Consider the following 8,614-nt stretch of genomic DNA (forward strand, 5'->3'; position numbering starts at 1 on the left):
CTAAAAACCCCGACCTAGTGAGATATACATGGAGGAAACTTAATCAAGCTAGTCGTCTTGACTACTTTCTTGTCTCTTTCTCTCTTGTATCAAAGGTTAAAAAAGTTTTAATAGGAGACAGAATGCGATCGGATCATCATCTAATTGGCATTCACAAAGCTTCTATAGATTTTCCACATGGACGGGGATATTGGAAATGTAATCAAAGTTTACTGGAGGACAACTTATTTTTAACTAAGACAAAATAATTTATAACTGAATTTTTCCAGTATAATATAGGTTCAGCAAATCCCCTTATTGTTTGGGATACATTTAAATGTACCTTCAGGGGTCATTCAATTCAATATTCATCAATAATAAAAAAGCAGTTTCTGGCTAAAGAAACAAGACTAACAAGGGAAATACATTAACTAATAGTACAGGTAGAAAGCAATAAAACGATACTACAGAGATACAAAATAAGTTAGAGGAAAAACAATAAGAACTTGAGGAACTTATTCAAGAACGATCCAATGTAATCTATCTACAAAAATAAAGCAAACTGGATGGAATATGGAGAAAAATGCACAAAATTCTTCCTGAATCTCCAGTACAGGAACTCTAACAAAAAGAATTTGCAGAAACTCGTTACTGAAGACAGAGTCATCTATGATTCTCCGAATAATATTTTCAAAGAGGAAGCTAATTATTTTAGGCAGATGTTCTCTTTTCCGTCTCATCCTCTCCCACTGAATGAAGATTACGATAAGGAATTCTTTCCAAATAATATAAAAAATGGAAAATTAACAAATGTACAGAAAGATCAGTGCGAAGGACAAATTACAGAGGAAGACATTTTTGAGGCTATTAAATCCTTTCAGTCTGGAAAAACCCCAGGGCTTGATGGCATACCGGTAGAGGTATATCAAGTATTTTTTGATATACTAATAGCTCCATTGTTATATTGTTTTAACTACTCTTATAGAAATGATAGTATGTCAGGTACTCAGCAGGAAGYTCTGATTTCTCTATTATTTAAACAAGACCCAGATAGCAAATATAAAGACCCGATCTATCTAAAAAAAACTGGAGGCCCCTTACACTTCAATGTTGTGATGCAAAAATACTTGCAAAATGCATAGCACTCAGAATTAAAAGGCTTTTACCAGGTATTGTTCATTCTGATCAGACAGGTTTTTTACATGGACGATACATTGGAGATAATATACGACAACTACTAGAAATAATAGAACATCATGAAACATATAAGAAGCCAGGAATGGTATTTATAGCAGATTTTGAAAAGGCATTTGATAAAGTAAGACTGGATTTTATTTATAAATGCCTGGATTTCTTCAATTTTGGTAATTCTCTTATAAAATGGGTAAAAATAATGTATAGTAACCCCAGGTGTAAAATAGTAAATAACAGCTACTTCTCAGAGAGTTTTGAATTGTCAAGAGGAGTTAAACAAGGGTGTTCGCTGTCACCATATCTATTCGTTATGGCCATCGAAATGCTAGCTATTAAAATCAGATCCAATAACAACATTAGAGGATTAAAAATCCAAGGCTTAAAAACAAAGGTGTCCATGTATGCCGATGACTCAAGTTTTATGTTAAGTCCTCAAGCTAGATCCCTGCAATGTCTCATTAAAGATCTAGATAACTTTTCTGTACTCTCTGGATTAAAACGTAATTATGATAGGTGTACAATATTACGTATTGGATCCTTAAAAAATAATACTTTTACATTACCTTGCAGCTTACCTATAAAATGGGCTGATGGTGAAGTAGACATACTCGGTATTCATATCACAAAAGATATAAATAAGCTCTTCACAATGAATTTCAATAGAAAACTTGTAAAAATAGACAAGATCCTGCAACCATGGAGAGGTAAATACCTGTCTATTTATGGAAAAATTGCCCTGATTGACTACTTAGTCATATCTCAGTTTACTCACTTACTTATGGCGCTGCCTACTCCTGATGATTCGTTTTTCAAATCATATGAGCAAAAAATATTTTGCTTTATCTGGAACGCTAAACCAGACAAAATAAAACGAGCCTATCTATATAATGAATATGAATTGGGTGGGTTGAGATTATTAAATATAAAAGCACTAAACCTCTCTCTAAAAGCTTCACTCATTCAAAAGTTTTATTTGAACTCTAAATGGTTCTCAAGTAGATTAKTAAGAAAAGCTCATCCATTGTTTAAAAATTTCCTTTTTGCCTTTGTGCAGATTGCCATGTCTCATTTTCGATTAATTGAAAATGATACTTTTTTCAAAGTATCTSTCTTTTTCAAACAAGCATTGCAGAGCTGGCTACAATTTCAATTTCATCCCCCTGAAAAGATAGAACAAATATTACTGTCACGTTCGTTATAATGAGTGGACCAAGATGCAGCGTTGTATGTTTCCATCCACTTTATTTGGAAGCAAAACTCAAAGAAAAAACAATAAAGCGCAAAATGAAACGTAAAGCTAAATGTAGTGCTCGCAGGCAACTATACCTAGACAAGATCCCACAAAGCACAATGGGGAAATGGCTGACTAAATATGATCCCCAATCAGAGACACCGATAAACAGCTGCCTCTGATTGGGAACCATACCAGGCCAACAAAGATAATTAATCACCTAGATAACCCACCCTAGTCACACCGCGACCTAACCAACATTCAGAATAAAAAGCTCTCTATGGTCAGGGCGTGACAATTACAACAAATATTATGGCTGAACTCAAATGTGCTGGTTGATAAAATACCTGTATTTATGGAAAAGATGTTTGAAAAGGGTATTTTGTTCTTAAATGATATTGTAAATTGTAATGGTAGAGTTATGTCCTTCATGGAGTTAACAGAATTGTACGGGAAGGTCTGCTCAATCCAAGAGTACAACCAATTGATTACAGCAATTACCCCAAAAAAAGGAGGAGGCAGGTGGCAGCGGGAGGAGGTAGGGAACTGGTCTTTCTGCCCAATATAAAGGATCAAAACTGGCTGAGGAATAAAAATAGCATGAATAGGAAAGTATGCCAGTTTCATTTGAGGACCAGGATGTTGGCAACTGTGCCATACAGATTGCAAAATAGTTGGGAAGAGATTTTTGATGTACCGATTCTATGGTACAGGGTGTATGAGTTGATATATAAAACAACGCAAGCGTCAAGACTTCGTGCTTTTCAGCTAAAATTATTATATAGATTTCTTGCCACCAACAAAATGTTGAATATTTGGGGCATAAAATGATCGAAGCTCTGCAGATTTTGTTGTGAGGATACAGAATCAATAGACCATTTATTTTGGTATTGCTCTCAGGTAGCCTGTTTGTGATCTCAGGTTCAGGAATGGCTGAAAATGCATAGCATTGATCTAAAATTGACCCTAGAAATAGTACTGTTAGGAGATCTGGAGAGACCGGGTCAGTCAATTACTAATATACTAATACTCTTAGTAAAAGTATTTATCTTCAACACACAATCTGTATATTCTATTCGATTGTATAGATTGAAATTGTACGTTAAACATCATAGCATAGTTGAAAGATATGTGTTGCGTAGAAACACGAAGTGGGTGGCCAGCAGAGTGTAACGTCCTGACCAGAGTTATTATGTGTTTTGCTTGTTTAGTGTTGGTCAGGACGTGAGCTGGGTGGGAATTCTATGTTGTGTGTCTAGTTTGTCTGTTTCTATGTCCAGCCTAATATGGTTCTCAATCAGAGGCAGATGGTAATCGTTGTCCCTGATTGAGAATCATATATAGGAGGCTTGTTTTGTGTTGGGATTTTGTGGGTGTTTGTTTCCTGTCTCTGTGGTTGTCTGCACCAGATAGGTCTGTCTCGGTTTTTGCACATTTTGTTATTTTGTATGTTGTTTGTAGTGTTTCACTTGTTCTTTTATTAAACATGTTGAACACTAGCCGCGCTGCACTTTGGTCCTCTCCTTCACCTATGGAAGAAAGCCGTTACACAGAGATAGATGGGATGGGCTGAGGGAAGCTGAGGCTTGGTATGTGGAATTGGAGACAAGTGGGAGTGGAGTTGCTGTGTGAGAGAGAGAATGATGGTCAAAAGATAAAGGGGGAAAAAAGTCTAAATAAAACATAATAATAAAAGTACATTTGAATGACACTACGTGGCAGTGTTTTTACAACTAATGCCGGTTTGCCTGAGGTGTTTGTACACATGCATATACACACACTCTCATTCAAATAAACCAATGCAAGAACACACATAGTGCCAGACATGCACACAAACATATAGTGTAGGCATTGCTGTTATGATTTCAGTTGTCCTTGATGTTCTTTGTTTTAATTTTTTTCTGCATTGTTTGCTGTTTTCTTCTGTCTTTTCCTTTTTTCTCTTTAGTTCATTCTCTTGGTTGTTGATGCATTGGGGGGTTCTTGGGGGTGGGTAATGGAATTAATTGTATTTTTTAAATTCTTCTGGCGGGGACTGTGGGAGGGGTCTCGAATGGTTGAGGGACTGCTATTGGGGAACTGTGGGGGGATCTTGGAGGGTTCGGGCTTCACAAGATTGTGATCATGAAAACGAAACTATGACATATATTTTATATCACTATCATGCACACGCACCCTCACACATAAGGATGGCTCTGTTGCGGAAAGAATGATACATGTTTGATAGTGTCTTGATACTGTATTGTTTGTCCTTCATGTTCTAATACTTTAATGTTACCCCTTGTGTTTTTTAAAAATAAATAATTATATATATTTAAAAAAATTACCTATGTATTGAGTGACGATGAGAGAGATATTGTCTCGAGAAACATCATTTAAACCAGGTCAGGTCACCGCATGTGTGGGAGGTGGAACTAAAGGGTTAACTAAGGCATATTGAGCAGGGCTATAGGCTCTACAGTGAAATAATGCAATAATTACTTAATTACTAACCAAAACACCAATGGACAAGGCATATTGACATTAGGGAGATTCAGGCACCTAGCGGGCCGGGGCTAGCAAGCTAGCAGAAAGGGCCTTAGAGGGACGTCGCGACGGAAGAAGTCAGTTTTGTCAGACAACACAATGCCACAGATGTCTCACGTTTTGAGGGAGCGTGAAATTGGCATGCTGACTGCAGGAATGTCCACCAGAGCTTTTGCCAGAGAATTGAATGTTAAGTTCTCTACCCTAATGTCATTTTAGATAATTTGGCAGTACGTCCAACCGGCCTCACAACCGCAGACCACATGTATGGCGTCGTGTGAGTGAGCCGTTTGCTGATGTCAACGTTGTAAACAGAGTGCCCCATGGTGGTGGTGGGGTTATGGTATGGCCAGGCATAAGCTACGGACAACAAACACAATTACATTTTATTGATGTCAGTTTGAAGGCACAGAGATACAGTGACGACATCCCGAGGCCCATTGTTGTACCATTCATCTGCCTCCATCACCTCATGTTTCAGCATGATAATGCACGGCCCCATGTTGCAAGGATCTGTACACAATTCTTGGAAGCTGAAAATGTTACAGGTCTTCCATGGCCTGCATACTCATCATACATGTCACCCATTAAGCATGTTTGGGATGCTCTGGATTGACGTGTACGACAGCGTGTTCCAGTTCCCGTCAATATCTAGCAACTTCGCACAGCCATTGAACGGAGTCGTACAACATTCCACAGGCCACAATCAACAACCTGATCAACTCCCTGTGAAGGAAATGTGTCACGCTGCATGAGGCAAATGGTGGTCACACCAGATACTGACTGGTTTTCTGATCCACGCCACTAAATTTTGTAAAGGTATCTGTGACCAACAGATGCATATCTGTATTCCCAGTCTTGTGAAATCCATAGATTAGGGCCTAATTCATTCATTTCAATTGACTGATTTACTTAAATGAACTGCAATTCAGTAAAATCTTTGAAATTGTTGCATGTTGCGTTTACATTCTTGTTCAGTATAGTTCTAACAGAAAGGACAATAGAGGATTCCAATTGAAGCATTCCAAATGATTCGGGACGTTACCTGTTTAGTGAGTTTCATGCAGGTGTCAAATCTAGATCTTCAATGAATAAAGCTTCTAAGTTTCGATTGGTTAATAGCAGTATGGCCATACTGCTATTAACCAATCGAAACTTAGAAGCTTTATTCATTGAAGATCTAGATTTGACACCTGCATGAAACTCACTAAACAGGTAACGTCAGAATCATTTTCTTCATCTCAAGGCAATGTTTCATCAAATATCTTTTTGATATTTTATTTGAATACCTAAAGGGATCATACAATTAAAAATCGAATTGCTAAATGATCCTTGGTATGACCATCTTACAACAATTCCCCCCTCCTGGCTTAAACTCTGGAGAAGGGGTGTCGAACTCATTCCATGTAGGGCATTCCAAGTGTCTGCTTGTCTGCTCATTCCAAGTGTCTGCTTGTCTTTGGTTCCTCCTTTCAATTTGTGTCCAATTAGGAACTAGACAACGAGGTGAGGGGAGTTTCTAACTAATCATTGACCTTCATTCATCAATCAAGGGTGGAGCGAAAACCCGCAGGCACTCGGCCCTCCGTGGAATGAGTTTCACACGTACTCTAGAGTGTTGAAGCATTCTCTGGGAGACAGCTTTGAGATGAAGAGAGAGATGTGATGTTACGTGTTTACTGGGTTTCTTGCAGGTGTCAAATCCAGATTTTGAATGAAGCTCCGAAACACCAAGTAATAATAATAATTCATTGGTTTTATATATTTAAAGTATTTAAAGTCTACTGTACAAAAGCAACTTGTACTGCAGAGCATATTACAAAAAACACATAGTACAAAAAAGGGACAGAAAACTTGTACTGCAGAGCATATTACAAAAAAACACAGTACAAAAAAGAGACAGAAATTATTTTGTTGTCACCAAAGAATGATTGCATTCCTTCTGTGATGTAACACTTAGATAAGTGGTATCTGCCTCTTATGGAATGATGTCTGTGAGGCATCATGATCAGGCACTAACAATAAACAACAACAAAAATTAAGAGATCATGCCTACATGTGGAATGGAATAAATAAAGAGTGGAATAAAGTTCCACTGTGAGAACATCCACCACAACATATTATCAGCCCACGCTTAATTGACAAACTGTTTGTGTGGTGCTTTTCCAAAGAAACAAGTAAGGCTGGGTGTGTTTAAAATTATCAGTATCTGTAAAATAATGGGGGCCTCAAGGGAAGAAATGGGCCGTTGTGTTTCTGTTCCCTGTCCACCCCTGGCCTAAAGCCTTCCATACTATTCTAAATTCCTTGTKATTTCTGTAGCATAACAAATGAATGCCATAGGCTAGGCTGCATACTCTGCAATCAATGCACTATGCCTACTATTCGCTATCAACTTCTACAGTGAACTAACGGGGCGACAGGTGTTCCCTTGTAAGAAAGATGACTTGCAAAACCTGCTGCGGCATTGTGGTAGGCAGTCCACCTTTCACCACCTGGACACACCCTACCCTACACAAATAAGATTACCTGTTGACCTTTTTGTTCAAGAAAATGACTAAAGAAAACTGTGTGTGCAAAATGCATTGCTGAGGAATTCAGTCRTTTGTTTGCCTCTACACTATGTTGGGGTGAAAGCGTATAATTTTTTTCACGAGAGCAGCCACCAAGACCTCTTCAGTTCCTATGTTCATCTAATAGGTCTACCCTACCATAACAAAATGCATTGCTTCACATCCGCATTTTTATTGAACATTGTTGTAATAGTTTTTTCTACACCTGGACATAGTATTATGCACCCCCCTATCCACATCAAAGGGACAGTAGTGGAGAAGGTGGAAAGTTTTAAGTTCCTCGGCGTACACATCCCAGACAAACTGAAATGGCCCACCCACACAGACAGTGTGGAGAAGAAGGCGCAACAGCCCACTCTTCAACCTATGGAGGCTGAAGAAATTTGTCTTGTCACCTAAAACCATGACAAACTTTTACAGATGCACAATTGAGAGCATCCTGTCAGACTGTATCACCGCCTGGTACAACAACTGCACCGCCCTCAACCACCCTCAAACTACCTGCCCTCCGGGACACCTACAGCACCCGATGTCACAGGAAGGCCAAATAGATCATCAAGGACATGAACCACCCGAGCCACTGCCTGTTCACCCCGCTACCATCCAGAAGGCGAGGTCAGTACAGGTGCATCAGATCTGGGAATGAGAGACTGAAAAACAGCTTCTATCTTAAGGCCATCAGACTGCTAAACAGCAATCACTAACTCGGAGATGCTGCTGCCTACATAGAGACTCACTATTCACTTTAAACAATGCCACTTTTAAAAAATGTATATATCTTACATTACTCATCTCATATGTATACACTGTATCTTATACTATGTATTATATCTTGCCTAATCCGCTCAGCCATCGCGCATCCATATATTTATATGTACATATTCTTATTCCATCCCTTTAGTTAGATTTGTGTGTATTAGGTAGTTGTTGGGGAATTGTTAGATTACTTGTTAGATATTGCTGCACTGTCAGAACTACAAGCACAAGCATTTCGCAAACCTCGCATTAACATCTGCTAACCATATGTATGTGACCAATAAAATGTGATATTATATTATGTAATACAATTTTTCTATCGAATTCGATCTCAGCAACTGAAACAGGCACTTGG

Source organism: Salvelinus sp. IW2-2015, linkage group LG25, assembly GCF_002910315.2.
Source record: "Salvelinus sp. IW2-2015 linkage group LG25, ASM291031v2, whole genome shotgun sequence".
NCBI lineage: Eukaryota > Metazoa > Chordata > Actinopteri > Salmoniformes > Salmonidae > Salvelinus > Salvelinus sp. IW2-2015.